The 17,471-nt window shown below is 38.6% G+C and overlaps 1 pseudogene; it reads left to right on the top strand.

Annotated features, from left to right (window-relative positions):
• The first annotated feature begins 2,164 nt into the window (after nucleotides 1-2,164).
• On the top strand, nucleotides 2,165-2,428 carry LOC133090094 (large ribosomal subunit protein eL38-like; annotated as a pseudogene).
• Nucleotides 2,429-17,471: the final 15,043 nt, after the last annotated feature.

The raw sequence follows: 17,471 nt of genomic DNA, 5'->3' as shown, positions 1-17,471 counted from the left end.
TCTCAGTTCACACCCATGATTGTGCAAATGAAAGTTCCCTACTTTAACAAGTACATAAGCTAAATGTTTAATAGTTTAAGAGTCTATGACTTAATGGCCATTGAATTTTAATAGTTACAGTATTATTAGCTTAAAATAATATTATAATGAATATAAAGTAAACCTATAATGAGTATAGTTATGACTAAGATGAGTGAAAGCCTTTTTTTTTTTTTTTGCAGGGATGGCTACAAAATGAAACTTTTGTGAGTAGTAAGTGAAAATATTAAACTGAATTTACCAAACAAGAAAGATTTTTAACTGTGAAAGAAGTCCAAGATTCATTTTCAGGTATTTGTAATATTTGTGAGGATCTGGGGTGATTCCTAAGTTGGTCAAAGACAACATCATGCATGGCAAGATCTAGCTGAAAAGAAAAATCACAGTATCGATTAAATGGAAATCAAGTTTAGTGAAGTGTCCCTGAAGATAGGGTATATAGACTCTTCAGAAGCACCCCCAAGTGGTTATCACTAGGCTAACATGGACTGGTGATTAAAAGAATTAATTATAAGGGAAAAAATACAATTTAAATATTGTGCTAAAAAGTATGTACGTGCATTATATCTGACATATTTTTGATATCACAAAAGGTATCAATTGGGTTCACTCTCGGCCTTTGTCTCAAGATACATGAAAGTAAAAGAGAAAGTGTGCACTTTAGGCTGACATTTCATCATTCATTTGTATAATCCGTATATGTTTCCCATTTTGTGTGTTTTCCTTTGTTACAGTCCGGGTAATTTTACCAATAGTTTAGAAGACTGTTAAGATGATTCCTACAGCTGAGATGTAAGTTGCATCTCTTAGAGAACTCACAAGTGTGTAAAATTTTTAAATAGACTAGGGTCATGCAGAGACTCAAATCTCCTTCCCCTTTAGACAAGCGCTTGGAAAGATAAAGCAGGTGAGTTATTTCTCCAAAACACAGTTTTGGAGTTGTGGCTAGGGCATGCTGGGACTGCAGTCTGCACACTGTTCTGTGTCTTTCCAACATGTGATGACACCTCCCACAGTACTAAATTCTTTCGGATATGATTAGTCTTTACAGTCTTCCTCAAGCAGCATGACTGCCTCCTTACACTTCAAAGAGACATTAAGAGACCCTAAGAGTGCAAACCATAAAAAAGAATTGATAATGCTATAATTTAGAAGTTTGTCACCAAAAAAAGATACTATAAACAAAAGATAATGTACAAATGAGAAACCATTAGCATTGGACATAACTGAAAAAGGACTAGTCTCCTGAATATATAAAGAGCTCCTTTAACTCAAAAAGAAAATGAAAACAGAAAAAAAAATGGATAAAGTATGAAGAAGCAATTCATTGACCAAGAAACCCAAATGAAAAATAGATGAATAAAAAGATGCTCAGCCACACTGGAAATTAGGAAGATGTAAATTAAAACAACAATGAGATAGCATCAAATTGACAGAAAAAAAAGTCTGACACTACCAAGTACAAGTAATGTTGCAGAGCTATGGGAACTGTCACATACTGCTGCTAAGAGTTTAAATTGGTACAATGACTTTGGACAACTACTGACAATATCTAGTAAAGTTTTTAAAAGCTCATATCCTATAAGTCAGCAACTTTCCCCTAAATCTGTGTTTCTCAACAAGGAGAGGAGTAGTTCACCTATCCAGGGAGTATTTGGCAATGTCTGGAGACATTTTTAGTTGTCACATCTCTGGTTGCAAAGGCAAGAGAGGAGGGAGGGGATACTACTGCAATCTAGTCCATAGAGGCTAGAGATACTGTTAAACTTCCTACAAAGTACAGATTATCCCTATGCCCAAAGAATTATCTGGTTCAAAATTTCAGCAGTGCTGAGGTTGGGAAGGATGGCCCCCAAAAGACTTGTCTACCTGGAATCTGTGAATGTGACTTTATTTGGGAAAAGGGTCTTTGCATGTGAAGTTAAGGATCTCAAAATGAGATCTTGGATTATCTAGATGGATCCAAAATCCAATGACAAGTGTCCTTATAAGAAGACAAGGCACAGGTCTCTCGGGCCCTATGTGGGGAGTGGGAGGTAATCCGTGGTAATCCACGACCGGGTGATATCTGGGGACCCCGGGCCTGAATGGAAGGTTCCAGCCACGCTCTCCGTGCCTCGTTGCCATGCCTCTCAAAATTGAGGAAATCAAGGACTTTCTGCTCACAGCCAGGCGAAAGGACGCCAAGTCGGTCAAGATAAAGAAAAATAAGGATAATATGAAGTTTAAAGTTTGATGCAGCAGATACCTTTACACCTTGGTTATCACAGACAAAGAGAAGGCAGAGAAGCTGAAGCAATCCCTGCCCCCAGGTTTGGCAGTGAAGGAGCTGAAATGAATCACGCACACTGACTTGAACTGTATTAAAATTTTAAAAATTCTCAAAAAAAAAAAAGAAGAGGAGAGACACAGAGGAGATGGCCACGTAAAGACAGGCAGAGATTGGAGTAAGCATCCCCAGGCCGAGTGCCAACAGTCAACAGAAGATGGAACAGGCGAGAAACGAAATCTCCCCTACAGCTTCTGGAGGAAGTGACTGACACCTTGATATGGGGCTTCTGCCCTGCAAAAATGTAAGAGGAAAAAATCTGTTGTTTTAAGCCACCCAGTTGGTAGTAATTTGCTGTGGTAGCCTGGAGACTAGATAAACACTCAAGGGAAACACTTGCATATGTTTGGGAGGAGAAAGGTACAAGGTTGTAATTGAAGTTCATTACAGCAAAAAAAAAAAAAAAAAAAGAATTGAAACAACCTAAATTTTTATCAAGAGGAAAATTGAAAAATGTGTTGAAGTATATTCACTTAATGTTCTACAGCAGTTAAAAAAAAAAAAAAGAACAAATTGGAACTGCATTTATCAGCATGTGTTAATTTCACAATATAATACTGAGAGAATAAAAGCCAGTTCAGAAGGATATATAAGGTATGATACCATTTATATAAAGTTTTTAAATCTACAAAGCAATATTCTATAATATTTATGGCTATCTAAATCTGTGGCAAAAGTATAATAATGTGGGCGATAAACACTTGTCCCCCAGTAGTAAGTACTCCTGCTATGGATATGGAGGAAAAAGAGAAGGGGTGTACAGGAAGCTCCTATTTGCATCTGAAATATTTAACATCTTTACTTAAAAGAAATAGTCTGATGAAGATCTGGCATGATATTAAGATCTGATAAAGCTGGGTTTTGCCATCTTGTAGTAGTGTCCATTCTTCTCTATTTTAAATCATTTATGAGAAAATTAACTAGTCAAGGTTTATAAGACATGGAAATGTATGCCATGTAAAATAAATCAGAATGATGTTTACAGGTGTCAGCATAGTAATGAAGAGACAGTGAAGTGATGAGGAAACAGGATACAGGTGGGGCGTTGGATTCAACACAGAGATGGAGCCCTAACGAGTTGGACAATCAGAGCACAGATGCATCCCTTTTTAAAGCTTTCTTCAGGGAGTCGCCTCTTTTCCTCCCCACCTGTCTCTCCTCTAGTTCTTTTATTATTTGATTTCAGTTGAGAACATCCTCCCTAGTTTTTCCTTGGTTCAAAATTACATCTAGGATAGTGGTAAATGACAGGGGGAAGTGAGGATGGAGAGACTTCGGTCTTTGTTGTTTTGATCATCAAGAGCCAACCAGGAGATTTGCATCAGTGAGTTATACTGTCCTAACCATACTTTTCAGATTTGGAGGAATTGCAGCTGTGATGTCTTCCAAGGGACTTCTGAGCACAACAGCAGAACTGTCTTATTAGTGCTTCTGGGTCCTGGCTCTGGGGTTCCTCGAGGAAGGCAGGGCCAGCTGAGCAACACAGATGAATTTTGTGAGCCTAGTTGAGCTTGTGAATATGTACAAAGTCCAACTCCAGTTTGTGATTATGGACTTAGTCGAAGTACACCAAATCAAGAGTTAGGGAAGGTATCTGAGAGGAAAAAACTAATAATAAAACACTATGCTGCTGGCATGTGGGGAACACTAGTAGTTTGGAGATGTTTTGGGAAGAAGAAATATCCTGATTGTTTAACAGTCTAAAATGCCTAGGCTCCTTCCTCTCATGTTGTCCCTCATGACAAAGACTGAATTTTGATAACAATGATTGGCTTGAAATAATTAGGAAGAAAGCACTATATTCTTTGGACCAAAAAAAAAAAAATTTATAAACTGAACCTTTTCACTCATGAATTTTTATATTAGATGAGGCATTTCCAAATGTAAGATGGAAATACAGTACTATTCTAAGAAAAAAAAAAAAAAACCCTGTATTTCCAATTTTGCAGCTCATTATGTTTCTTTGTCCACTACATATATATAATCTGCTCCAAAACTTCAAATTAGGAACTTATTTATAGCATTATTCTTGCTAACCTTGATATTAACCCCAAAGCTTCTGGACAAGCGCTACTTTTGGGCTTTGCATATAATCTGTCCTTTCCCCAAGATGTACTCACTAAGATAGAATTATTTATTTATGCAATTATCTGTTTACTGTGTTCCCTCCTAGCTAGACTGGAAGCTCTATGAGGGGAGAGGGAGTGACTGTCTCGTTCAGCACTTCATGTTAGTGCCTATCATAGAGTTTGCCCCATAGTAGGTGCTTATAATGGACTGAATTATGTACCCCCAAATTCATAGGTTGAAACTAACTTCCAATGTGACCGTATTTGGTGATAGGGCATTTAAGGAGGTAATTAAGGTTAAATGAAGTCCTGATCCGATAGGACTGGTGTCCTTGTAAGAAGAGGAATAGATATCAGAGCTCACCCTCTGTGTGTTCACAGAATAGAGGCCATGTGAGGACACAGCAAGAAGCCAGGTGCCTATAACTCAGCTCACCAGAAACCAACCCTGATGGCACCTTGATCTTGGGCTTCTAGCCTCCAAAACTGTGAGTAAATAAATTTCTGTTGTTTAAGACACCCAGCCTGTGGTATTCTGACCTAATACATTGTTCAATAAATTCTTATGAAATAAATGGTGTTGTGTTGATGATGATGATTATAAGAAATTACAGGCTGATAGAACATAAATGCTAAGTATGTAAAGGTATAGCTATTAAACCAATTTTAAGTAATTCAGATTTAGTGCTTCCTAAATACACAAAAATAATTCTATCCACAGATCAAAGATGTTTAAATTACATTTCACAAGAATAGATGCAAAAAACCATATTTCATTCTTGATTGGGTTATTTTTTTTTTTAGTAAGTGGAAGTATTCATTTCAATTTTTAAAACTTACTTGACCTTCTTAATCCATTTTTGTAATTTCCATGATTATTAAATAAGAATTCAAAATGCTCATACAATCCTACAAATGTTAAGTAACTCTATGTCCAAAGTACCTTGATTGACTGTGGCCTTTTTTCACTTGAACGTGGAATTGAAGAGGGATCAATTAATGTTTCTTTAGGACATGAGAAATTTATTCTTGTCCAAATATACATGTTTTTCCCACCCCACCTTCATCAATATTATGTTTCTCTTATCTTCTCCCCAGTGCCCAAATCATTTGCTTCATTGAACTATCACAATTAGAAATTACAGATTTATTTGTGTAATTCTTAATCTGACTCTCACCAAACAGTAAGCTCCATGAGGAAAGAAATTATGTCCAATTTTATCTTAGCACAGTATTCTCTGTACCAAGCACCATGACCACCATATAGTAGGCCCTTAATAAATACTTGTTGAATAAATTAATGCATTTTAGAGGAATAATTAAATTTTTACCCTTTTCACTGAACTCCAAGGCAAGGTAACTCTTGCCTTCATTTTAACATCTAAAACCAACCCAATTAAGTCAGCTACTTTCAAAGGACCATTTGGAATTATTTGCACACCTCAGAGTTCCGCACTACAACCACAGGCAACACAGAAACATTTTCTCTTGCCAGAGCTGAATGAATCCATCAAAGGAAGTAAATGTTGCCAATGACTTCTAAACACTCTTCTGGGTGATTGGCAAAAGAGAGGATAAAACCGGCCTTGCCAAGTGGACCAGTCATTCTCTCTGAATCAGCACTCATCATGATTGACTTAGCACCCAGAAGCTGTCCTCCAAAAGTCCAGAAAACAAATACACTTGCTAGATGAATGTGAATGTGAATGTGAATGTGTTTGCTTTTGCAATTTGCTCTGACTCACAGTGACTGATGTGTAGTGCTATGGGTCATAATGAAAAAGCACAAAAATCTAATCATTGGTACCTATAATGAGCTTTCCTCAGCTAAGCCCCCTGAAATTGTATCTGAGCAAAGATCTTTCCAACATGCTCTGGTGACCTAGGTCATTATCCAATCATTTATATTTTTGGAAAGGCCTTTGAGCAATAAGCTGAGAGTGTTTCATAGTCTTTAAAATCAAGTCTGTCAGAGAACACATTGCAGAAAAGCAAAAGTTCATGACATAAATCTTAATGCTGGTTTAAAGTTTAATAACTCTTTCTACATTCTCATCTTCTAGTCATTTACTGTGTGTATATAAGGAAGTGCATTATACTCAGGGGGCCTACTAATCAGTGGAGAAGAAATTGGGGAGGTGCATTAAGCCTTTTAGGCCATTAGGATATCATTTAGTTCATTGGAGAAGGTCATTTACTTACAGCAAGGAGCCAAGGTCCTTCCCAAAGATGAGCCATTTAATCCCAGCTCACCCACATGATCCTGCCCAATGTGCATTTTCCTACTTTAATTTCCTCTGTAGGTTTTCTTTGATTTGTCCTATTTTATTTCCCATTTTATACTCACGTTGTCCAATTTAAACTTAATTAAAACTTGCAATTAGAAAAAAAAAGGATAGTTCTAGATACCTCCCAAGAAACACTTCATTAATGGGAACTACTTAATAAGCAAAATATCTCACTGTGCAGACTAGAGCCAAAGCTAGAGCTTCAAAGATCCGACATGTTTTTTCCAAAGTCTGGGTCGCGATGGCCAGGGATGACTAAATGCCGCAGGGCTACAGAGTTTGGAGCCTAACTAAGATCAGCATCTTTGGCTTCAGGTACTGTGTTCACCGGATGACTGTGATTGACTCAGGAGTGAAGCATGATCTAAATGAAAGCAAACAAAGCCAAACCAATGAAGGGACTTTTTCTGGAACTATTGGGGAAGATGCTCTATCTTCTCTGTGCTTTTCAAGCTGATAAATTGTAATTCTGGAACTTCTAGAAGCATGGGATGCCAACAAAGAGGTAAGTAGAGCCTAAAAATCTAAGTGACAAACTATTGGAAATGTAGTTTAAACACTTGATCCAGCTGTGCTTGAAGCAATATTTACTACTGCACTTTCCAAGTACACAGACATCCCTTCCCCAAAAAAGCCCCTCTCCACATTTTTTCCCTTAGACCTCAGACCTACTGAATCAGAATCTCCATTTCAACAAGATCTCTAGGTGATTTGTATGCCCATTAAAGTATTAGAAGCACTAGCTTTAGCCCTCTTGAGTTGCACTTTTTTACTTGCAGCTGAAATATTCTTAATAAATATAGGTAGGTTCTATTATTATTTCTGTTTTTACGAAATAGGATACTAAGAAAAGTTCAATTGTTCAGGATCATGCACTAGTAAATGGCGGAACTGGGCTCAAAACTCGGCCTGCCTGTCTCCAAAGCACATGTCCTTACCACATGGGCCAAACCACAAGGACTCTGCTTGACCCTGATTGACTCTGTTTTCAAGTGAATCCACAATGTGATAGGCGAGGTCAGCAGGTTGGAGATTCAAGGAAGAGTTGCAGTTCGAGTCCAAAGATAGTCTGCTGACAGAAATCCTTCTTGCTTGGAGAAGATCAGTCTTTTAAAATTATTATTATTAATTTTTATTGGAGTATAGTTGCTTTACAATGTTGTGTTAGTTTCTGCTGTACAGCAAAGTGAATCAGCTATACGTATACATATATCCCCTCTTTTTTGGATTTCCTTCCCATTTAGGTCACCACAGAGCATTGAGTAGAGTTCCCTGTGTTATACAGTAGGTTCTCATTAGTTATCTATTTTATACATAGCAGTGTATATATGTCAATCCCAATCTCCCAATTCATCCCAGCACCCTGAGGTCAGTCTTTGCTCTATTAAGGCCTTCAACTGATTGGATAAAGCCCACCCACATTATGAAGAGTAATCTGTTTTACTCAAAGCCCACCAATTTAAATGTTAAACTCATCCAAAGAAACCCAACCAAACAACAAGAACAAAAACAACCACCTTCCCAGAAACATCCAGAACGCTGTTTGACCAAATATCTTGACACTGGCCCAGCCAAGTTGACACATGAAATTAATTATCACCATTTTATGGATTGATGGAGGCAATACCTTTGCCTCCTTGTGTGGAACCTGGCAGATTCAACCATCTAAGAAAAGTGCGAAAATAACTACTAATCTCTAGGATGAACGTAACTCTCTTACCCTGGCACAAGGTCATTCTCCAAGGAGTTTTATATGCCACTATGGTTAGGCCTGGAAACTCAGCAGAGGCCAGTCTGGCCACAGCTGCTCCTGCTTAGGGGCTTCCCAGGTGGTGGCAGAAGGTTCCTGTCAGTACAGGTAAAGGCTAAAAAGGTCGCTGGTCATCAGAAACATGAACGGCAGCCTAAGAGGACATGGCTGGCCAGGTGGGATTTCTGTCCTAAAGGAATGTAGCCAACTAACCTAAGAAGAAAAGGAATGTCATATAAAGCTGGACTTCCAGAGAATACTTTATCAGAGACTCCTATCTCTTCCTGGTTTGCCTTCTTTTTTTAATTGCATTGCTTGTTTTGTGGTTTGGATGTCACATATTTCAAAGAAATATTTGGGTTTCTCTGGATTAGACTTTAGCTTGTTACCTTGGTTTAATGCAAGTGAATATGTCTCCATGCTTTTAGGATAAAAATCCACCATATTCTTATTTATACTCTCATCTTTAATCTTTTTCTGTTTTTCTTTCTACAATATTTTTTTCTGTATTTGCCCTAATAGTTGTTCTATTTCCCAATTAGACACACCTTGGGATACCCATAGGTTACCATATCCATAAGATACAATTCCCTGTGTAGAAGTCACCCCTGACTTACTGAGATGATGGTCGCTCCTGACTTATCACATCCATCTGATGTTACATCAGCAGTCATGGGGTTTTAGACCCACTGTCTCTGATATAGAACAGAGCCCAGACAGCAACATGCCAGAGAGCACAGTGTTATATATAACTGTGTCTTCTAGGCCTTGGATACCATTTAGTCATATCCAATAGGAGCTGCAGGTGTGACCTCTGTAAGGAACCAGAGGGAGCTGCTAAGCCCCCTGAAGGACACTCTGAGGGCACAGTATACAGGCCATGGTCAATTTCAAGTGACACCAAGTGGACAGTAAGTCCACTTATTTACAAGCTGGCCTAAGTCCTTTCTTCCACATATTCAAAGGGAAAACCACTTGTGAAGAAGGATCAAGAAGAAACTCTCTAGATCAGGAGCTATCCTAGGGGAAAAAAAGGGGTGGAGGGAAAGGGGGTACTTTACTACAAGGTCAATGTCAGGATCCATATTAGGCTCCCTGGACTTGGAATGTTAGCACCAAGGAGAGGGAGTGATGTACCTCACCTCAAGACCCAGCTAGAATACTCTTGGAAAGCAGAGAAGCAACTGAGTTTCTCCACCTCTCAGTACATCACCAGCGTACAGTCCTCAAGAAGTGACTTTAAACAACCTAAAATGAAAATCTCATCAAGTCATTCCCCTACCTTAAACCCTCAAAGATTTCTAACTGCCCTTACAATTAACAATAAAAATAATAATACCAAAGGTTGGCATTGTTTCCTATTATTTCCACTGTGCCAGGCACTGGCCTAAATGCTTTATGTTCACCTACCTTTTTCTCCCACCTCATACTCTGCCTGGCACCCATGCTGAACTTGTCCAATTCCTCAAAATGCCTGTGTCCCCTCCCTCTCCAGGTGTTCCAATATGTTGTTTCTTTTGCAAACACTCTTCCACAGCTATGGTCTTGGCAGATTCCTTTCCTATTCAGATCAGCTTAGATAGCATGTCCACAGGGAAGTATCTCTGTTACCCCCTTCAAAGTTACTTCCTCTTTTTTTTTTTTTTGCCGTGCTACACTGCATGTGGGATCTCAGTTCCCCAACCAGGGATGGAACCTGTACCCTTTGCAGTGGAAGCTCAGAATCTTAACCACTGGACAGCCAGGGAAGTCCCAACTTCCTCTTCTTATATGCTTCCAATGTATACTCACTTACTCTTTCGTAACACTTATCACACATACAATTTCCTGTTCAATGTCTGTCTCCCCCACCTGATTACAAGCCCTACAAGGGCAGAATGACATTTGTTTTTTCACCAATGTACCCCCAGTACATCACCCATAGCTTTGTACACAGTATGTTCTCAGGAATATTTGATGAATGAATATAAGAAAACACACCCCTCATGACATAGGACATAACATTATTTCTGACATTTTCCCAGTTTGTGCTACAAAATTTAGGGGACCTTTTGTAGGTCTCCCCCAAGAGGAAGTTTCTTTGCCTGTGATGCCAATTGTTAATCACCAAGTGAACAAACTGAATGTACTTCCCACTCGACCTCAGGCAGTGACACCTTCCCGTACTCCTGACCGAGGGCCTTAACTCATGCCCCCAGCACTACTCTCCCCAGTGACAATCCTCAAGAAGCCTCCTCATGTGTCTACAAGCTCATCAAACCCAATTTGTCAAAAGCCCTGGTGGTGCTAAATAATATACGAGATACATCTTAGTGCAACACTACCAGCATGACATCACTGGGACCTACTGTGTGCCAATATCATTAATGACATAATGATTATGACAATATTGACAACAGTGACATCACAATTATTTCTTGAGCACCAGCTCATACTAACGCTAGGAGGACATTGCTCTCCTTTTACAGATAAGGAAAATGAGACTCGGAACTTGCCAAAGTTCACTCAGTAAGGGCGGGCAGAGGTAGGATTTTAATCCAATCATCCGTGTGGTTCTAAATGTGGTCAGAGAACCACAAATGTCAGAATTACCTGTGTTTATTTAAAACAAAGGCTTCTGACACATAGAAGACCGAAATTAGAATCTCTCATGGTGTGGTCCATTGTTTCCCCTTAATGCACCTTAATATTTGGGAAGGGTCACATCAAACTGCAGTTTTTCCATAAACAGTTTCCAATTCACTGTCTCAACTTATTAAGTTAGGCTCTCTCCACTTACCATATCCTTAAAAATGGACCCAAGACCACTCTGAAAGGGTTCATCTCCCCTCATTTTAGCTCCTAGAACCCATCTGTATCCCCAGTTGGTCTGATAAGGATAATGAACTTGGAAGAATAAAACAAACTGGTGGGTTTTCACATACATGTGTGTGAATACTTATATATTCATAACTAAATATATTCTTCAACTTTTTACTTTGAAATAATTATAGATTCACAGGAAGTTGGAAAGAAATGTACAGGGAGGATCTGTGCACATTTTACCCAGTCTCCCCCAGTGTTAACATCTTGCATAACTATAGTACTATATCAAAATCAGGTAACTGACCTTAATCAGATATAGGAACTCATTTGTGTGTGTGTGTGGGGGGGTGTTGTATGTGTAGTACTATGCAATTTTGTCACATGTGTAGCTTCCTGTAACTACCACTACAATCAAGATATAATCACCCCAAAGTTCCCTTGTACTACCTCTTTGTAGCCATATCCCCTCCCATCCTTCACTCCTGGAAAGCACTAATTTTTTCTCTATAATTTTGTTATTTTAAGAATATTATATAAACGGAATCATACAGTATGCAGCCTTTTGTAATTGCCTTTTTTCATGCAGCATAATTCCCTTGAGGTTCATCCAAGGCATGTTGAGTTGTTGTATATATATATCAGTAGTTCATTTCTTTTTATTTTTGAGTAGTATTTTGTGGTATAGATAAAACGTAGTTTGTTTAACCATTCATTCATTCATTGAAAGACATTTGGGTAGTTTCCAGTTTTTGGCTGAATAAAACTGCTGTGAACGTTCATGTACAATTTCCTTGTAAACATAGTTTTGATTTCTTGGGGATAAGTGTTCACAAGTATAATTGCTGAATCATATGTTAAGTCCATTTTTAGTTTTAAAGGAAACTGCCAAACTGTTTTCTAGAGTGATGGTACCACTTTACATTCCCATCAGCAATGTATGAGTAATACAGCTTCTCTGCCTCCCTGCCAGGATTCAGTGTTATCACAATTGTGTCATCTCCAAAAAGAGACAGTTTTATTTCTTCCTTTCCAATCTATATGCCTTTTCTTTCTTTTTCTTGCTTTATTTCACTGGGTAGAACTTCCAGTATTATGTTCAAGTAATCCACAGGAAAGTAAGCAAAGAGAAAAAGAGGAATAAGAAAGAGAAAACAAACAGAAAACAAAGTGGCAGACTTAAGCCCTAACATATCAATAATCACTTTATCTATAAATGGTTTGAATACACTAATTGAAAGACAGAGGTTTCCAGAATGAATAAAAAATTAGGACCCAATTAGGCTATCCACAAGAAACTCACTTCATACATAACAACATAGGTAGGTTAAAAGCAAAAGGACAAGAAAAAGATATATTATGCAAATATTAATTTTTTTAAAAAGTAGGAATGGCTATACTGATATATGACACAGTAGACCTCAGGGCTCAGAGAATTACGAGAGATAGAGAGGACATTACGTAATGATTAAAAGGTTGATCCCATAAGAATACATAGCAATGCTAGGTGTGGATGTATCAAACAACAGAGTTACAAAAAAATGTGAAGCAAAAACTGATAGAACTAAAAGGAGAAATAGGTAAAATTTTAATTATTGTTGGAGACTTCTATACCCTACCTTCAGCAATTAATAGAAGTATTAGACAGAAAATCAGCAAGGATATAAAATTTAACACCACCATTACCAAAAGAATCTTATTGACATATACAGAATATTCCTCTTAACAATAGAATATCCACTCTTTTCAAGTGATCATGGAATATTCTCCAAGACAGACCATATCCTAGGTCATAAAACAAATCTTAAATTTAAAAGAATTTAAATCACACAGTGTATGTTCTTTGACCAAAATGGAATCAAACGAGAAATCAATAACAGAAAGACAAGAGAAAAATCTTCAAACACATGAAAATTAAGGATCTTTTAAATCCTCCCCTAAAACTTTCTTTTCTCACATCGCCTCAATAGATTGTTGATAATAAAAAATTGTCCTGTCCATCATTTATCCATGTATTTTTCTTTCAAGATCTGAGGAAAAGAAGTAAAATAAAAGTACAGAAAAGTGAAATTACACCTCCAACCTGAAAAACTTCTTACAATCTCATTTTATGGAAAGTGGAGGCCACTGATGAACCCCCAGAACTCTAGCCTCTGCCTGAGCTATGCCTGCAATTCATAAGCAATGTAGGATTTTCTACTTATTCAGCTGAGATTTTAGGCATCAAAGGTAAACCTGCCCTTCTCCTTGGCTGCCTACTTCTTCCTGATGACACACAACCTTAAGACATATAAGCGAGGGAGGAATGGGTCCACTGGGCAGTAGTATGATGATCTGCAATCAGGTGTGATTTCAGCAGAAAACTGCATTCTGCCCTTTTTCAGAGTCAAGAAGTAATGCATGAATCCAGCAGAAATGGTTGACTCTTACCCCTTGAAGGACTGGGCCTGGTTAGTCAAGACTTCGATCTGTTCTGTTCAAAGAATAGGGCCTCTGAGTGACTTTAATCAAAACACTGATGGACAGAAAAAAAGCCCAGACAGCGCTGCCCTTTTCATTCGGGTCTCAGAGCTGAAGGAGAGGAGTCACAGAAAACAAGACTGCGGTGTTTCCAGAGGTGACACTGACAACTGCAGAGCAGGTGGGGCTTCAGTTGTTTGCTCCTGCCTGTACTGAGAGGGTTTAGAGGCAGTCAAAGAAAACACAGTGTACCTGGAAAGGGGAGAGCTCCCACTTTGTTTACAAGCACGGATGGTGCCTCTAACCTTGGCTTCTTTAATCAGGCCTCATGTCCCGTTGGCTCCTGTGTGTAAAACAGTTACCTGGTTCTAGCTAATGGTTATGTTTTGATGGAAAAATAAGTGCTCTTCTGTTGTTTAAACCCCTTCAGTGATTCCCTGATACCCTTGGAATAAATTTGAAATTCTGTACTGTGGCCTGCAGGCAATCCCTCATGAACTGCCCCTCTCTACTGTGTACCTTCAGCTTCAACTCTCACCAACCCTCCCCTCTGTTCTACACTCAGAATGAGCCTCTGTCACTTCCTCTACTGCATCATGTTCTCTCTCATTCCTGGGCCTTTGAATATTCTGTTCTCTCTACATAACACACACTTCAGCCTCTCCGCCTGGCTGACTCTTATTCATACTTTGAGTTTCATTTAAATATCACTTCTTTCTTGGTTCCAAACTATGCCAAGTAGACACATATGTAGCACCTCGCACTGCCCCTCTTTGAGCCCCTACTCACTTTGTGGTTACTGCTAGCTTAATCATGTCTCCCCCCCTGGTACACTGGGAGCTCCACGTAGGCAGGAACCACGTTTAGCTTGTTCATCATTTATCCTCTCATACAGCGCCTGGTATGTGATCGGCACTTAATAATTACTTGTCAGATAAACAAAGAAATTAATAATCAAAAGAAGAAGAGCAAGAAAGTGTTATTTTGGGGTGGTCAAGTTGCCTCCTTTATGAGCACAGGGCCCACTCAAAGGTACTATCACTAGGCATTAACAATCAGGGCTTGGCCTCTGGTTCCCAACTATGAATTCACATTAGAACCATCTGTAGAACTTTTTCAAGATATCAATTTTTCCACATGCCGGCTAGGTGCACTTCAATAAACATCTGATAAATTAATATATAAACAAGCATCAGAGAAGGATATTTTTCTCCTCCAAAAATCACGGCAGCCACCTCTCTGCTTATTACTTCATCGTCCAACAATGACTCTTCCCTGTCTTTCCATTTATTTTGATAAGAAACAGAAAAGCAACTGAAACATGAGACAAAGGTTCTGGATTTTAAAAACAACTCCATGATAATAGGCAACAACTCCATGATAATAGGCAATAACGTGCTTGAACCTCAGTTTCTTTATCCAATGAAGGTGGTAGACCGTGCTCTGTACACCTCAAGATAAAGGAGTGTATTTAAAAATGCTTTTGTAAACCTTAAAGTACAAGAGAAGGTAAATTCATTTTATTATGCCAAAACTCAAACAAGAGATCATAAATTCATGTTCTTCATTTTCTCTGTATCAACCCAGTAGAGAGTTAGAGAAAAGTTCAGACATGAATATGACTAGAAAGGAACAGATCAAAGACTATTTCATTAAACAGATGCTTAAAATTCCATCCAGAATGCATAATGTTCTGAGACGTTCCTGTCCTGGATTTCTCTATCATCTAATATCTGTGTTTCTTCCAGTATCCAATAGCAGCGATTGGCAAACTTTTTCTGTAAAAGGTCAGGTAAAAAATATTTTAGATTTTGAGGGCCATGCAGGCTCCGTAGCAACTACCCAACTGTGCCGCTGTAGCAAGAAGGAAGCATAGACAACATGTAAACACATAACTGTGACTGTGTTCTAATAAAACTTTATTTATAAAAACAGGGAGTGAACCACATTATTTCTGTGGACCAGAATTTGCTGATCCCTGTTCTGGAGAGATCCTGAAGTGCAATCTCCCTGTTATAGGTTGAGTTTTCTAGGAAGTAGACTTGGAGATAGAAATTAGCATGTAAGAGGTTTAGTAAGATGAGTTCTTGTGGTCAGCACCTTTGGAAGGGCAGGAAGCAAGACTGGACAAAGCAGGAAGCTGAGCATGATGCAGTCCCAATAAAAGTCTCAGTCAATGACTCTTCGGAGTTGTACCAGGTTGTGTGTAGGGGGCCAAACCTGGTCATTATCCATATCCCATAGCAACTGGTCATTGGGTAGGGCCTGTCCCAAGAAGGGGACATGACCTTAGGCAAGGAGGAGCTCTTCAACTGGGACAATTCCTGTAAGAATTGGCAGCCTGCAGAGCTCCCAATAGCTGGAGGAGGAAGCTCTCCATTCCTGAAGGAGAATCATGGCCGTGCATCCTATCACCCACCATACTCTCCCTTGAGATTTAGCTCTCTGTTCATAAAACTACAATTTGTTTCAGGTCAATGTTTCATCTACATACAATACTTATCTTAAGAGTTTCTAACATCACTGCAGCCAGATTTAGAAAATCTTAGCATCTTAGCATATTCCCCAACTTTCTCTCTGAAAGAACATGGGAAAAAGTCACATCATTCTGGTTCATTGCTTTCTTACATTCCATCCCAAACTCCAATCTCTGGTGGACAAGAATGGCAATATGGCTAGGGGTCATAAAGGGGTTATACAGTCTTATCTAGAGTTAAATAAATGAACTAAGTAAAGTTTATGGTCTATAAAAATTCTATTCTAGCATGCAGATAAAGATGGAATCAAAACTACTTACAGATAAATTATTAAGCCAGAAAATCTGCAATGGTCAAAAAGAAACAATGCTTTGAAGTTACTTAAGCCCAGCACCATACTGGCTAAAAGGTTACTAGCCAGTATCTAGAAACTCAATACCTCCTGCTTCAAATAATGTAGTTAGATCTTCATGTCAGTCTGAGGTTTTTAATTGAGCATCAATCAACTTGCATTTCTACCACTGAGACACTGAGATGTCTGTAGGTGTATCAGAGGAAAGAAGCCTGGATAGATTGTATAGATTAGTTCCACTTCTCCACATAAGGGTCCATGAGGGAATCATCTATGATTGGTAACAGTGCTGCCTGGGATCACCTTAATCATCTCTTGACAAGCAAAAATAAAAATCACCTGAGAAATTAGCTATGTTGAGAAAGAAAAAGAGAAAAGATGAGGGGGGGGGAAGTATCAGAATACAGCCAGGATGCACATTACAGTCTTCCCTTTATTTTAATTGAATGGTTTGTGTCTTCAGGAAATCTCATTATTCTCTCCAGAGCAGAAGTGCAGAATGAAGGCACAAACCTCATTAACTTTTGAATGTGGAAATCAATAAACTGCAATAAATCTAAGCTAATTTGTTGCCAATAAATCTCCCAAAATGCTGTGTTTTTTAGCTGGGGACATTGGAGGGTATGGTAAGAACTTCCATGTCAACACCAAGATGGCATCTGGGGTTTACCTTGTCGGTTTTTACGACCTTTTAACATGAAACAATTTATTGACATTTACATAGAACACGGTTTTCTGTGGGGTTAATTGTCTGTTTTTTCAGTTGAGAACATATTGGGACCTTTTCTCTTTCCATGACTCTTTTAATAAATGACATGAAAAAAAAGAAACAGGCAGGCATCCACTTGGCAGTTCTTTCTCATGTACCTGCCCTGAAAAGGAAGAACAGAGCCCATACTGAGGGA

This window comes from Eubalaena glacialis, chromosome 4, assembly GCF_028564815.1.
Source record: "Eubalaena glacialis isolate mEubGla1 chromosome 4, mEubGla1.1.hap2.+ XY, whole genome shotgun sequence".
In the NCBI taxonomy this organism is placed as follows: domain Eukaryota; kingdom Metazoa; phylum Chordata; class Mammalia; order Artiodactyla; family Balaenidae; genus Eubalaena; species Eubalaena glacialis.
This window is presented reverse-complemented; position numbering and strand designations above follow the sequence as displayed.